The 13,891-nt window shown below is 44.4% G+C and overlaps 1 long non-coding RNA gene across 1 annotated transcript in view; it reads right to left on the bottom strand.

The window, feature by feature from the left end:
• Window positions 1–212: 212 nt before the first annotated feature.
• Window positions 213–13,891, bottom strand: part of LOC146831461 (uncharacterized) — a 32,040-nt gene continuing 18,361 nt past the window's right edge. Inside the window, exon 4 of the long non-coding RNA XR_014961293.1 lies at window positions 213–240. This is a non-coding gene — a long non-coding RNA (uncharacterized LOC146831461). The remainder of the gene's footprint in view (window positions 241–13,891) is intronic.

Genomic DNA, 13,891 nt, shown 5'->3' with positions numbered 1-13,891 from the left:
CTGAAAGTAATTACACGCTGCACGTGGGGTGCGCATCACGTCCTTTTCCGGCTCGGGTGTGGCCATGCTATAAATAGCCACACCCGAATTCTAGAAGGCGCTTGGCCTTCCATCACCGCTCGGAAAGACAACCGGCCAGGGAAGCTTACCTGATCTTCACCGCAACGTCCCGCCTGGAATTCTTCTCGACTTCTCCGGTGAAACGTCTCGGTGGGGTTTCTGACATCTCCACTCCGATTCCTGAAATACAAGAAAAAGACATAATGAAAGCTAAGTGAAATAATTATTTAACCTTAAGGCGCCCGTCGCAAGACAGCTGCATTTTGGATTTAAAAAGACAATTTTTGGAAGCTTTTTTTTACATAAGAAAGAAAAGCATTCAGAGACTTAAAAGACTTTGGCAACAATATATAAGAAAAGACGATGTTTGTTTGTTATTATATATATTTTTATAAAAGTACATGATAGAACAGAAACTTGGGAACAATTACAAGTAAGTGATAACGAGGCAACACGGCATTAAGTGCTATCTAAAGCAAGAGAGTAGAAGGCGTGTACAGAATTAAAGTAACTTATTTCTTGTTGTCGTTAACTCATAGGAGATATTCACAGGAGACATTCCATACAAGGTCTCAGACGGTACATCTCGACAACGACACCTCCCCAATTACAACTAGACGCCATCACAGGACTTCAAGGACGCTACGCTAACTTTCGTATGATCGCAGGTAGGACACCTATCTTTAGTACACCATTCATTGAAGAAAAAGTGAACAGTAGTAATCAAATCCTTTGATACCTTAGGAAGCTGAGTCTAAAATCTTCCCTGTTGCCTCGCAGGTCGACAATAGGAAGAAGCCAGTGTCCAGTATCTGGCCCTCCTTCCAAAACCTTATCCCTTAGCCTTTGTGGTTTTACATATTCACAAGTTATAAGGTAGGGTACAGGGAAGTTGGCTCATAGCGTCTCTGCAAAACTACAATCAAGCACCCTACAGGTAAGAGTGCTTCTTGCACCTTGACAGAAAGGGCCAGGTCCAACAGTAATGGGCTGTAATTTTGCAATTAATTGTTTTTTTTAAATTATAATAGTGTGTTCTTCAGACAAGAGAGGCTAGAGCTAGAGAGTCCCTTACTCTTGCCTTCACACTTTGTATGGTAGAGAGATGCTTGCTGACGTCGAACTGAGAAGACACTTCTTATCTCTGCTCATCTTCACTTCCATAAGGCAAAAGCTTTCTCTTCAGAGAAATTTATTTGGTTTTCTAAAGGTGACACCTTATCTTTTTGCCTAACCAAATGCCCTTACTCACCTTATCCGCCCTTATTTAGATTAGAGGTTTGCTTTATGGAACAGTGTTACATATTTTGTATTCATTTTCTAATTCCTGTTAATGTCCTATTTTACTTTACTTTGGAATATCAATTCCTTGATCAATTAATCCGTAATGAGGATGCTTGAATATGAATACATAATGAATTAATGATAAACTAATTAATCTGTTAATAAATCCCTTTCTAGCTACCTTCAAATTCTCTGTGTTCTTTTCAGTGGAGTCAGTTGGTCTTCACTATTTATGGAAATGAAGGTAAATGACTGGTCCTACAACCCTTTCCTTGTTGACAAAAAAAGGTCCAATCGACCAGTGGTGGGTTTTGTATGATGATTATACCTGATGTTTGAGATTTAAGAATCCCCTTTCCATCATATCACACTTGAGAGGCAGTGTCTCATTAAAGGTGATACAAAAAAATATTTAAGAGGAAGACAGAAAATCTCATCTTAGATGAGTGTTCACATCAGAAATGTAAAGCTCTCAGAGTCAGACACTTTGAGATCACGAGGGTCTCAAGGTCAACAGCTCCTTAGACTTTGGGTGCTTCAAAGTCAGACCCACTCAATCAATGGGTGTCCCATAGTTACAGCCCCTAAGGCTGAAGGTCAGGAACTGAGGTTCCTGGGAACATAAGAGTGTTAAAGCCACTGGGGCTTCTAAGACTAGGCATGAGGTCAATGTAATTAGATCTCAGAATAGGATGGTACAAGAGCCATCAACTCTCATAGTGGCTGGGCACAATTCACAAATAATTTGACTTGAATTACTCTTGGAGGGCTTCTGTCTTACTACTGAATTCCAGGAATAAGCCAGGAATGCTCAATGAGTAAGTCACACTTACTCTCAACAAATCTTTGTGAACCAGGCCCTCAGTTTGTCAGGTTAAGTGTGTGTCACACTCAGAGACCTTAGACTCAGATTCCATCCACTAGCAAGGTTTTAGAATGAGAGCCTCTTACAATCAAAACATGTCAGAAACCATCAGACTATGTCTGGATAGAAAAAGGGCAAGCATCTTAGCCGGCACCCAGTGGAGTACAATACATGGTGCCATTGTTCATTGGCTCTCTGTATGGGAGTTTGCTGGTGTACCAGTTAAAGCTTTTACATAGCATACAAAGAGTATCAAGTTGCCTAATATACAGTACCTGGAAACTCCACCCAGATCTCCTTTGGTACGATACTGACATTGGCTTCCTCTTCAATCAAGAGTGATGTTTAGAACTTTGTATTTGGCCTTCAAAGGTTTACAATAAATGCCCAACACCAAATTATTTCAATCAATCAATCAGCTCGGGTTAATTGAAAAACCAGGTCTTGAGGCTCTTCCTGAAGGTGTGCAGGGTGGGGGAGCATCTGATGTTCACTGGAAGCTCGTTCCAGGCCTTTGCTACAACGTAGGAGAAGGCTCTTCCACCTGCTCTGGTTCTGAAGATGCACAGGGTCTTGGCTAGGGCGGGGTGGGCGGAACGGAGGTTCATTTTGGGTGCATGGAAAGAGATTCTTTCGTTGAGGTATTTGGGTCCGTTGTTGTGGAGGGATTTGTAGGAGTAATTTGAAGGATAAGACACACTCTTATCACCAACCTGTCTCCTGCTGTCCGTTGAGGCATACCTCATGGTTTCTAAGTCTAGTTCAAGCAACATGGGGAACAGGTGTTTGATACATTGGCACTGCAGCTGTGGAATGGGCTACCTCACTAGCCCTCATAACATGAAGTCTCTGAAAGCCTTTCGTAAAGACATGAAAAAATCATCACCTTATTTCACTGCTTGTTTGAAGCCTGTAAACATTTGATCTGCAGTCCCTTTTTTACATTTTTAATTAGTGTTTGTCTGCTGTCTGCTTTCACTTTTACCATGAAGTGAGAGTTGATGACATCTTAATTTTTAGTGTTTTCATAGATAAGGGAACCCAAAGGTGTGTAAGGGACCATGGGCACAATTATTAATAAATGAACGGACCGTCCCTAAACATAGACACATTAAACAATGGACATAAAGATTAAATAAAATCTATGTCAGCGGGAAACCAATGAGATAATACAAGCATTTATTAAATCTTAAAACAAACAAAAGCATAATAGAAGTGCAAAACACACAAGACAACAAAAGACTTTACAAAGCTCAGACATTTTCAAAAGTGACTGCAAAATTAATGAGCACATATTGTCACAAATTACTCAGTGTACCAATACTATCCTTATTAAATAAAACATTTAGAATCTGGGGATCATCATCAGGACTTAATTGTATATGCCTAAGACACTAATTGCCGAAGCCAAATCTGGGGTTGCGCAATTTCTTAGATAGACGATGGTCAAAAGCTTCCTGGTGAGCAACACAGGCGAAGGCCGTTTGGCAAGGTAAAAGGTGCTTGTGATCACACTAAACAAGGAAAATGAAGCCGATGGTAGACCGCACTTTTAGACGAGCCAGTGTATACATTCGGTACACTCCTCACGTCTACGGAGCTGGAGTAGTAATCATCAAAGGAGCGATGGTCCAGGTATCCAGCTACCGTCCACACGATATGGCTGATACAGTGAAACTGACATCAAGGTATTCATCCGAAACAGTAGAACTGTACAGAAAAGTACAATATAATACAGAGACTGAGTGTTTTATTCTCAGTGAAGAGAGTATCCACAGAACCTGTACTCTGGAAATGCCATTGTTCAACAGTCATTGGCAAAGCCAAAAAGTCTGATGTTGACTGACTGCCTTTTAGCTTTCAAACAAGCAATTGGTAATGGCAGGAATGCTTGCAATAAGTCTAACCACTGGTAAACACTCTGGGTATCATTCCAAGCCATTGATTTTTTACTGCACTATGCCACCTCAGTTTGGACCCAGCCAAATGCAAATCAGGGTTTACCCTGCTCCCATAGGAACAGCTCAGCCTCCACTGCCAGGTCCTCACTGAACCGGAACACAAGAAGCACAAGACTGGTTTTGCTTTGATTGGGGCTTGTGATTGGGGTGCAGCTTAGTTCCAGTGTCACAGTGAGCACAGGGCCCGCGTCTGGTCATACCCTTGCCACTTAGGATGGTACATCAAACACACAAAAGGTTATGGAAGTAATGTTTTCAATAAATCTAACCACTGGCAATTACAGGTAAGCATTCCAATCTATTGTTCTTTTGCCCACCATGCCACCTCAGTTTGGAGGCTGTCATATGCGAATCACTCTTGACCCTGCCTCAATAGGAACAATCTAGGCCAAACTGCCAGGTCAAGTCCTATCTTTTGGCTTTGTTTTTGCAATACTTTTAGTGTTTGGGTTGCTGCTGGTTCCTCGTCAATATAAAACAATTGTCTAAAAGGAAAATAGTTTTTGGTCTCAACAAGCACATATTTCCATAGTAGTCCTTGGCAATGAAAGGGAATCATTTGTTTCCAGATGTGCTCTTGGTGAAAGAGCAGAATGCCGTCACTCACAGGGTAGTTACCCCATGGCTGAAGTGGGCTGTCCCACTGCCCCATACTTTGTGTTGTAGTAAACAGAAGCAAAATTTGAATGACACAACAACATTCTGTAAGTAAGTATAATGTACAAATAATTTTAGTAAAGTCAAAAGGCCTTGGCCAATACCACATCTAAAACTGAAGAAAATACAAAATACAGACAATTTTGTAAGAGCAATTGGATATGTCGTCACATTTATTATTATCGCGGTTGTGTCAGCAGACAGGTACAAGCAGCACTAATTTAAGGCTCAGCTTGTGTTTCCCATGCTCTTTTGCAATTGGCATCTTTAAGGTACACCACATGAAAGCATTCTATGTGGGCTATGCCTGCAGGCATGAAACTAGACACCTCTATTCATCTTCACACGGGCATGTGCGTTTTCAACGTTCAAAATATTCATTTTGCCTCTTTTGCTGTCACAGGGGCAGCCTACTAGAATGTATTTCCTGTGAGTATTCTCTAACAAAATATTATCACTTTTGAAAAATGCATACATCGATATAACACAGAATCATAAAACAACATTTAAGGATACCTCGAACAGTAATGCACCAGAAAGTGGATAAAGCAGCATTCAGACCACATATATGTAAACATGGATCGCAATGTAATAAGAAGATAAGGGTATGTCTTAGGAAAAAGGGGACAATACACCATAAAGTTGAAAATTGACACAAACAGGATACATAACTGAAGTAACACATAAATGTACACGTGATAACCAACAACAAACCTCTCTCAACATATCCTCTACCTCCAGTCTCTGACTCATCCCAAACCTCATTCTACTACTATGATCTCCCTAATAACCCTTTCTTGAATCTTCCCTCCTCCATCCCTCCTTGACTCACCCCAAATCTCATTCTACTACTATGATCTCCCAAATAACACTTTCCCTCCTGTATACCTCATTTGACTCATCCAAAACCTCATTTCATAACTATGATCTCTCTAATATCCATTTCTAGACTCTTCCACCTCTATCCCTCCTTTGACTGATCCCAAACCTCATCTTACTACTATTTTTTCCCAAATAACACTTTCTGCTTACCTCCTCTATCCCTCCTTTGTCCTATATCCTTTTCAATTAAACTAACGGACTCATATATCCACCGCCCAAACTAACAACTTAAATCTTTCTATACTTATCCACCATTCTTTATTTTTGGGTTCCAGAGTAGCATGCTACTCGACGAAAAGTGCTTCAACACCTTGTCATGGGAAGTAAGCGCTATATAAATACAAGTACAACTATAAGGCACGAATTATTAGGAAAATTGATTATTACTATTCAATTATTGGTGAAAATTGTGTCAATTTTAGGGAAATGTAAAAATATTTGTCCTGTCTAGCCTCATATAGAATAAGATAGGAAAGTGCTGAAACAAGACGGTTGCAACCATTGTGGCGGAGGGGAAGAAAAAGAAGGAAAGGACAAGTGACCATTCATGATTCTCAGGACATCCATGGTCTGCCTAGAGAGCCCTTTCATTTGATTGACAGTGCAAGTAAAAAGCCCGAATGGTACGCAAGATATCCAGACCACACAGCTCTGTTCTTCAGATGTAATAGTCTTTAGCGAGAAGAACAGTTTGCGTTAGATCAGTGCTAGGTCATGTGACCAAATGTCCTGTCGTAGAGACAATTTTACTCTCCTGAACTATTCATTCCATTTTTGCATGGGATAAAAAGGTTTTGGTGTCTGAGTTAGAGGGTGGTAGCAAAGTAACTGCGACAGCAATTGAGGTTTCAGCAGTACATAGTAAAGTCTTCTCCCAATATGTGTGACAAACTCTATTTTATAGTTTTGTCAAGTTTAGCCTCGTAATTTGAATGTGTGAATAGAAGTAGAGTTATCTGGCTGTAAGAAAAAACTCATATTTTACTACTGTGACTTGTAAACCCTGTTGCATCAATAGGCCCCTCCATACGTTTATTTCTAGTAAATTGGCATATCTATGAAATGAAAAGCTTGCTTGTATGAGTCTGTATTGTGTTACCTCTCAATACTGGAACTGACAGGCCGTTCAGAGAATGTCCCTTTGGTGAGAGCTTTTGACCCACTAATCTATTTGTGTCAAGGAACAAATTGTGAACTGCTTAGTGTTTGCAAAGATAGTCTGGCTACACTAAGAAAAAAGATCCTTCTACTTTGGGTCCAGAATGCTCTTCTTGGTTGAAGTTTGATCGCGCATTTATACACCCTCAATAATGCTCACACGTCCAGCAATTCTATGTCAGGACTGGAGGCGAGGATTATGCCATTCTCTCTTCACTTTATTTATAGCAGTCAAAACAACATATAACAACTATGTTTCCCATGAAACCTTGGGAAACCAGTAGTGAGAAACAATTGTCCAATCAGACGCCAACATGGGTCCTCCAATCAGGGGCTATGTAGACCAACATATTCTGGCTCCACTGACTTCCCATCCTCTTCCTACGAGATAAATGTTTCCCCTGTTATTTTTCATATCACTGGTTTGATAACTGTTGCAAAGTACTGTTAGTCTTCTGCTTATTAATTGTCATAGGACGCTTTGCACGTCATCTTCCTATCTGATTGTGTATGCTTTATGGTCGACTCTGTTGAAGTGATTTTTGGCGCTTCGCGCGTTAGATATTTGCTTTGTTGTTTTTGTTTCCTGTTGCGACGTGTTATTGGAGTTTCTTTTTCCCACATTTGGTTTCCTTGACCACGGGAGTGTCCTTTCCGCTCGTACGCGCTCATTGCCTGGATTTTGCTTGGCACGGACCTCACGCCGCCAGGGGGTGCCAGAGACCGTGCGAAGCTCAGCACACGCGTTTGAATTCCCTGAGGGGAACGAGCGGTGCCGTAGCTTGACAGAGCTGTGTGTGGTCTGAGGGAGATGCTGTCTTGGTGTACTTTGACCGTTTCTATTTTTAAATCAGTCTTTTTATTTGCATTACGTTACGCTCTGCTGCCCGGTTTTAACACACTTGAAAGGGGCAGAGTCTGTATTCTGTGTTGCACGCCCGAAAGGGTCTGTATTTTGCGCGCTGCACACGTGTGGGGAGTTACCCAGGTCACAGGTGCTGTAATAAAAATTATTTCCTTAATCCAGGCTACCTCCCCATGACTGTGACCCATAAATCTGTGAGGTTGTCCTCGCACCCTATCAAGTGGCTGACACCCTGCCAGTATTTAGCAACCAATTGAGGCTGCAGGTCTGTCACCCAGACTTTTTCATTTTTACATCCTCAACTAACCATTTTAGAATGGATATGGATTATAAGGACGATCCCCAAGGGGGCAGAACACCCTGGCTGACCTCCCTCAAGATGCGGTAGATGCATCAATCTACAGGGCAGTTGGGGAAGCCATGACCCCCCTAGTGGACAGACTGTCTAGAAAGAGTGACCAGGCCCTAGCACGTCTGGCAGCCTTGCCTGCTGCTCCAGTCCCCTAGACCGGCCCGCAGGAAACTACCCCACCGACTGAGACTGCTCTGCCCCCTTCCAAACATCCTAGGGGCTCTGGGGTAGATGTGTCAGCTTTTGATAGACTGAAACAAGCTTTTCTGGCAACTCAACCTTCCCTCCCATTGACAGAGGCTCCTTGGGTGCCAGCTAATAATTCTCCTGACAACGCAGGGGATACTGACGCTGAACCAGGCCCTTCCAGACCTTGGCTCCCTTCCCGACCTGCCCAAGACGATTCTGATATCTTGGACCCTGAAGACATTATTCACCCCCGTTCCTCAGAGTGGGCCCCAGTGGACAAGGTGGCCAATTATGTGGCCTTGCGTATTCGCAAACCCCTGGGGAAGGATGCACGTAACTGCTTGAGGGCAGAATGCCCCGCACCCTCTCTTGAGGGAAAAGTGGCTATAACTCCTGAGATTGATAGCAGAATGGCCACTTTTCTTCAAAAGTTTATGAAGGACCCCAAAAAGGGCATTGATAGGTCCCGGCGGGCGTGCCAGGACACGCTCTTGCACGCCCTAGGTCCCCTCACAAAAATTCTAGATATGGCAGAAGAAGCCAAAATGTTAGGTTCAATAAATTCTCCAAAAGCACTTTCAGGGTGGGCACAAAGAGCCATAGTGTTTTTAGGCAATGCTAATTGTGCCCTTTCTACTGAACGTCAATGCTCCCTACTTATCAAGGTCGACCCCAAGTTGGGCGATCTTGCTGATTCTGAGGCAGGTGCGGTGGCCTAGGGGGGACTCCTTGGCGAGCCTTTTGTCAAGGAGTTGGGAAAGTTTGTCAATACTTTCACCTCCCTTGAAAAAGCTCAAATGACAATTAAAAAGGTGTTTCCCCAGGTTTTCTGTGGGGCCGGTCGAGGTAGGGGTCGCTCGACCGGCCGCTTTTCAAACCAACTCCCTCCAAGGGGACAAGGCCCTAGACAACAGCAATACCAGGACCAGACAAGATTTGGGAATTTCTATCCCACAAGAGGTCGGCGAGGCAAGGGCCATGGTTACAGTGGAGCAGCATCTTCCTCTAGTCCTGGTGAGTGTAATCCCTTCTTCCAACTTAAAAGTAGGGGGGAGGCTGGGGAGTTTTTTCCAGACATGGTCTTCCATCACAGGGTATGCCTGGGTACTTCAAACTGTTCAGGGTTTCCATACAGATTATATAGGCAAACCCCATCAGCAATTCAGACCTCGACCTATTCAGTTCTCCCTCCAAGAGTCCAGTCTTGTAGATTCAGAAGTTTCTGCTCTACTAGCCAAAGGCGCTATCGTCCGAACGACTCCTCGCCCACGGGGATTCATAAGCAACATCTTTCTAGTCAACAAAACAGACGGAGGCAAGCGTCGGGTCATAAATCTCAGCCAATTCAATGAGTGGCTGGTCTACCACCACTTCAAAATGGAGGGGATTCATCTCCTCAGGGATGTCCTGAGACCCCTGGACTGTATGGTACGGCTGGACTTGAAGGACGCCTACCTGGTGATTCCAATTTCCCCACCTCTTCGTCGCTTCCTCCAATTTTTGCGGACTGATCAGGCTTACGAGTTCGATGCACTTCCTTTCGGTCTTTCCTCGGCCCCTTGGTGCTTCACCAAGGACCTCAGACCCGCGGTGGAGTTCTTCAGGGCGCGGTGAATCCGAATGATCATCTATCTGGACAATATCCTTCTCATGGACGCGTGTCTTTGCCAACTCTTGCAACACCTCCAAACAGCGGTGGACCTTCTACAGAGCCTGGGGTTTGTTGCCAATGAGTCAAAATCGCTCCCCACCCCTTATCAGTCGCTCACCTTTCTGGGTTTCGTGATAGAGTCTGTGTCTTCCACTTTCAGTCTTCAAGCCAGAAAAGTTTCAAAGGTTCACCACGAACTAAGACATTCGCTCACCATGCCTCAGATTTCTCTGCGTCAAATAGCTTGAATAGTGGGTCTTCTCTCCGCCTCTATCCAGACCATCTTTTCCGGGCCCTCTACATTATTGAGTGCTCCAGTGCCTCAATGTGAGCCACTTACACAGGGGACGACCCTACTCTTTCAAGGTTCTCCTGTCACAGGAGGCCAGGGAGGAAATCACTTGGTGGTTAGATTATCTGGAGGCCTGGGACGGGCTAGCTATATTTGGTTCCGCTCCAGACCTCGTGATTGAATCAGATGCCAGCAGACAAGGCCGGGGCACCAGATGCAGCAAATTTTCCGCAGGAGGTTTGTGGTCTCCTCAAGAACGGAGGTTTCATATCAACTGCTTAGAGCTCCTAGCAGGCTCTTTCGCAGTTTACTGCTGGTCGAGGGTCTCAATTCAATCCTTGGTCCTTCTAAAGATGGACAACATTTCAGCAGTCCGATATATCAATCATTTAGGGGGCACGAGATCCAAGGCCCTCTCGGATTTGGCTGCCAGTTTTTGGCAGTACTGCCCGGAACATCAGGTGTCGGTCCCGGCAGACTATCTCCCCGGTCGGGAGAACCTGGTTGTGGATTTCCAGTCCTGCAATTTCAGGGACTCCAGCATGTGGAAGCTCGACTCAGAGGTCTTCCAGTCCTTGAGCGATTGTTGGGGTCTATTTTCCATAGATCTCTTTGCCTCAAGGCTAGACAATCAACTTCCACGATTTTTAAGTTGGAGGCCGGACCCGGCGGCAGTGGCCACGAATGCCTTCCTCCATGATTGGAGTCTGGAACATGGGTATGCGTTTCCTTCCTTTGCAATGATAACGAGGATAACCGCCCAGAGGCAACTGGCGGAGATGGTTCTGATCACTCCTTTGTGGAGATCCCAAGTTTGGTTTCTGGTTCTTCTGGAACTTTCTTGGGATTCTCCAATCCAACTCCCCCGGTTTCTGTTGCTTCTGCTGAATCCTGAGCAATCTCCTCATCCTCTGATTCTGGCGGACCCGTTGTGGCTCATGGCATGGCGGATTTCAGGAGACGCTGGGAAGTCCCTGGCATTTCGGAGAAGGCTGAGGAGTTCATGTCCAAGGCATGGGCAGATAGTACCATCAAGCGGTACAGATTTGCATGGGGTAGATGGACCCGTTGCTGTGTGCGACGGGGTGTCAATCCCATGAACACAGGAGTAGTTCATATTCTGAATTTTTTAGCCCATTTGACATCTAAAGGACTCGCCTACAGATCGGTTAATACCGTCCGTTCAGCCATTTCGTCTGGACATGTGCCATTGAACAATGCGGCGGTGGGGGAACACCCCCTTGTTTCCAAACTACTACGGGGTATCAGGCTGTCACTGCCTCTGGAACCTCGGTACTCAGCACTTTGGGATGTGAATCAGGTTCTTAATTTGTTCTTGTCTTGGCAACCTAATCGGTTTCTCTCACGAAAAGAGTTATCGACTAAACTGGCCATGTTGCTCTGCCTCATTTCCTGTTGTTGCGTCTCAGACATTCAGGCATTGGATATTACAGGCAGGATGTTTACTCCGAATGGGGTTACTTTCACCCTTTATAGACAAACAAAGTGCCACACGAGGGTCATCAGTTACCCGGATTTCCCGGAGTCCCTGAAACTGTGTGTGGTTCGCTGTTTGAAAGCGTATGAAGAGGCAACTGAAGAATTCCGGCCCCCAGGGGAACGTCAGCTCCTTATTGCATTACGCAAACCTTTTAGAGTGGTATCCTCACCCACAATAGCCAGATGGGTTTGAAGTGTTATGCAGGAGGCAGGGATTAACCTCAAAGACTTTGGAGCTCACTCAACTCGAGAAGCAATGGCCTCAAAGGCATTTGCCTTAGGTGCACGCTTAGAGGACATCCTCAACGCGGCAGATTGGTCTTCTGACTCCACCTTTAAAATGTTTTACTTTAAACCTGTCTTGGAAATGGCTCACCTCGTGGTGAGCAAGCTTTGAACTAGCATAATCTTCGCCTCCAGCCCTGACATAGAATGAGAAATGTCCTAGCTATGGCAACAGAAAGTTTCAATTCTATTAAGGACTCGGAGGTGAGTATTATCCCACCCTAGGGTTAGAGGAACCTGCCCTCCCGTATGTGAGTAAGTAAAACAATTTTCCATACTTTATTGTGATGGTAGAAAAGTTCTTGATATAGTGTGATGTCTCACCTGCTTCATCCACAGGTTTTAGTATTTCCTGGCTCAAATAAGTAAATATTTTCTGGTTTCTTTTATGTTCTGATTCAAACAAACAGGACTCATAAATTGGAACTACCGGCTGACTTCGCGCTTCGAAAGAGGATGAGAAGTCAGTGGAGCCAGAATATGTTGGTCTGCATCGCTCCTGATTGGAGGATCCATGTTGGCGGGTGATTGGAAAAAATTTTCTCACTACTGGTTTCCCAAGGTTTCATGGGAAACGTAGTTGTTGTATGTTGTTTTGGCTGCTATGAATAAAGTGAAGAGAGAATGGCATAATTCTCGTCTCCGAGTCCTTAATAGAATTGAAACTTTCTGTTACGATAGCTAGGAACTTTTTCATTAGCTGTGGAGAAAGAGGTGCTGCATAGAAGGAGCCTGAAAGCTTCTGTGCATTCTGTAAAAGTTGTCTCGCATTGCCCTCATGCCTATGACACCTACCTGTGCCCCAGATGCTAGGAATGAGCAAGAGTTATAGCTCACATTTAAGGTGGTAGGTCAGGGTAGTAAGAGACTCAGGGCCAGATGTACAACCCTAAATTGCATGCGCCAACAGGTTACCGACCCGTTGGCGCATGCAAAAACGAATAGGGCCATGTACAATTCCAATTTAGCATGTTGCAATTTATTTGGGACTCGCTAAATAGGAATTGCGACTCACTATTAGGAAGGGGTGTTTCAAGGGCGTCCCTTCCTAACAGCGACTCTCTACCCCATGTATGAATGTTTTGCAACCGCAATTGCGGTGGCAAAACACTCGAAATTTACCACCCTCTTCATGAGGGTGGTGATGCACTTGCAAATGGGAAGGGGTCCCCAGAGGACCCCTTGCCCTTTGCAAATGCAGGGGAAAATATTTTTTAGGGGCAGGCAGTGGTCCCAGGGACCACTACCTGCCCTTAAAAAAATTAAACGAAAACGTTTCATTTTCTTTTTTTAAATGCATGCCGTTTTCCTTTAAGGAAAACAGGCTGCATTTTTTTTTTTTTAAACTGCTTTATTTAAAGGAGTCCCAGACATGGAGGTCCACTGAGCCCAGCAGGTCACCATCCCTGGGAGCGCCTGCCATTCCCAAAGGGGTCGCAAAATGCCACTGCCTCATGAATATTCATGAGGCATGCAATTTGCTGGCCCATTGGGAATCGCAAACAGTGTCTCCGACACTGTTGTACATGGCATTTCACGACTCGCAACTTGTGACTCGCAATCAAGTGCAATTTGCGAGTCTCAAATTGTCATGGTCGTACATCTGGCCCTCAGAGTGTAGGGCCCTAATATTTCGACTGTATTCGAGTTAAATTTGTCACAAGAATGGTCACTTGCAATTCGTTTATCCAATGTACTTTCTGGATAACTAATGGCAAAGTGTGTGGGAAGCAAAGTGCATTTTTAATCCTCATAAAAGGAGAGACCTTTCTAAGTGGACGTAAACCTGTTGATGTCTGAATATGCTTGGAGTTAGGGGCTCCTCAAGGTCACCCCTCTGATTGCATTACGTCTTGTGCTTGGGTGCTTATCCACACTCCTGGACCTGCT

Source organism: Triturus cristatus, chromosome 5_1, assembly GCF_964204655.1.
Source record: "Triturus cristatus chromosome 5_1, aTriCri1.1, whole genome shotgun sequence".
In the NCBI taxonomy this organism is placed as follows: domain Eukaryota; kingdom Metazoa; phylum Chordata; class Amphibia; order Caudata; family Salamandridae; genus Triturus; species Triturus cristatus.
Note: the sequence above shows the minus strand (reverse complement) of the source record. Positions and strands in the feature narration are given on the sequence as shown.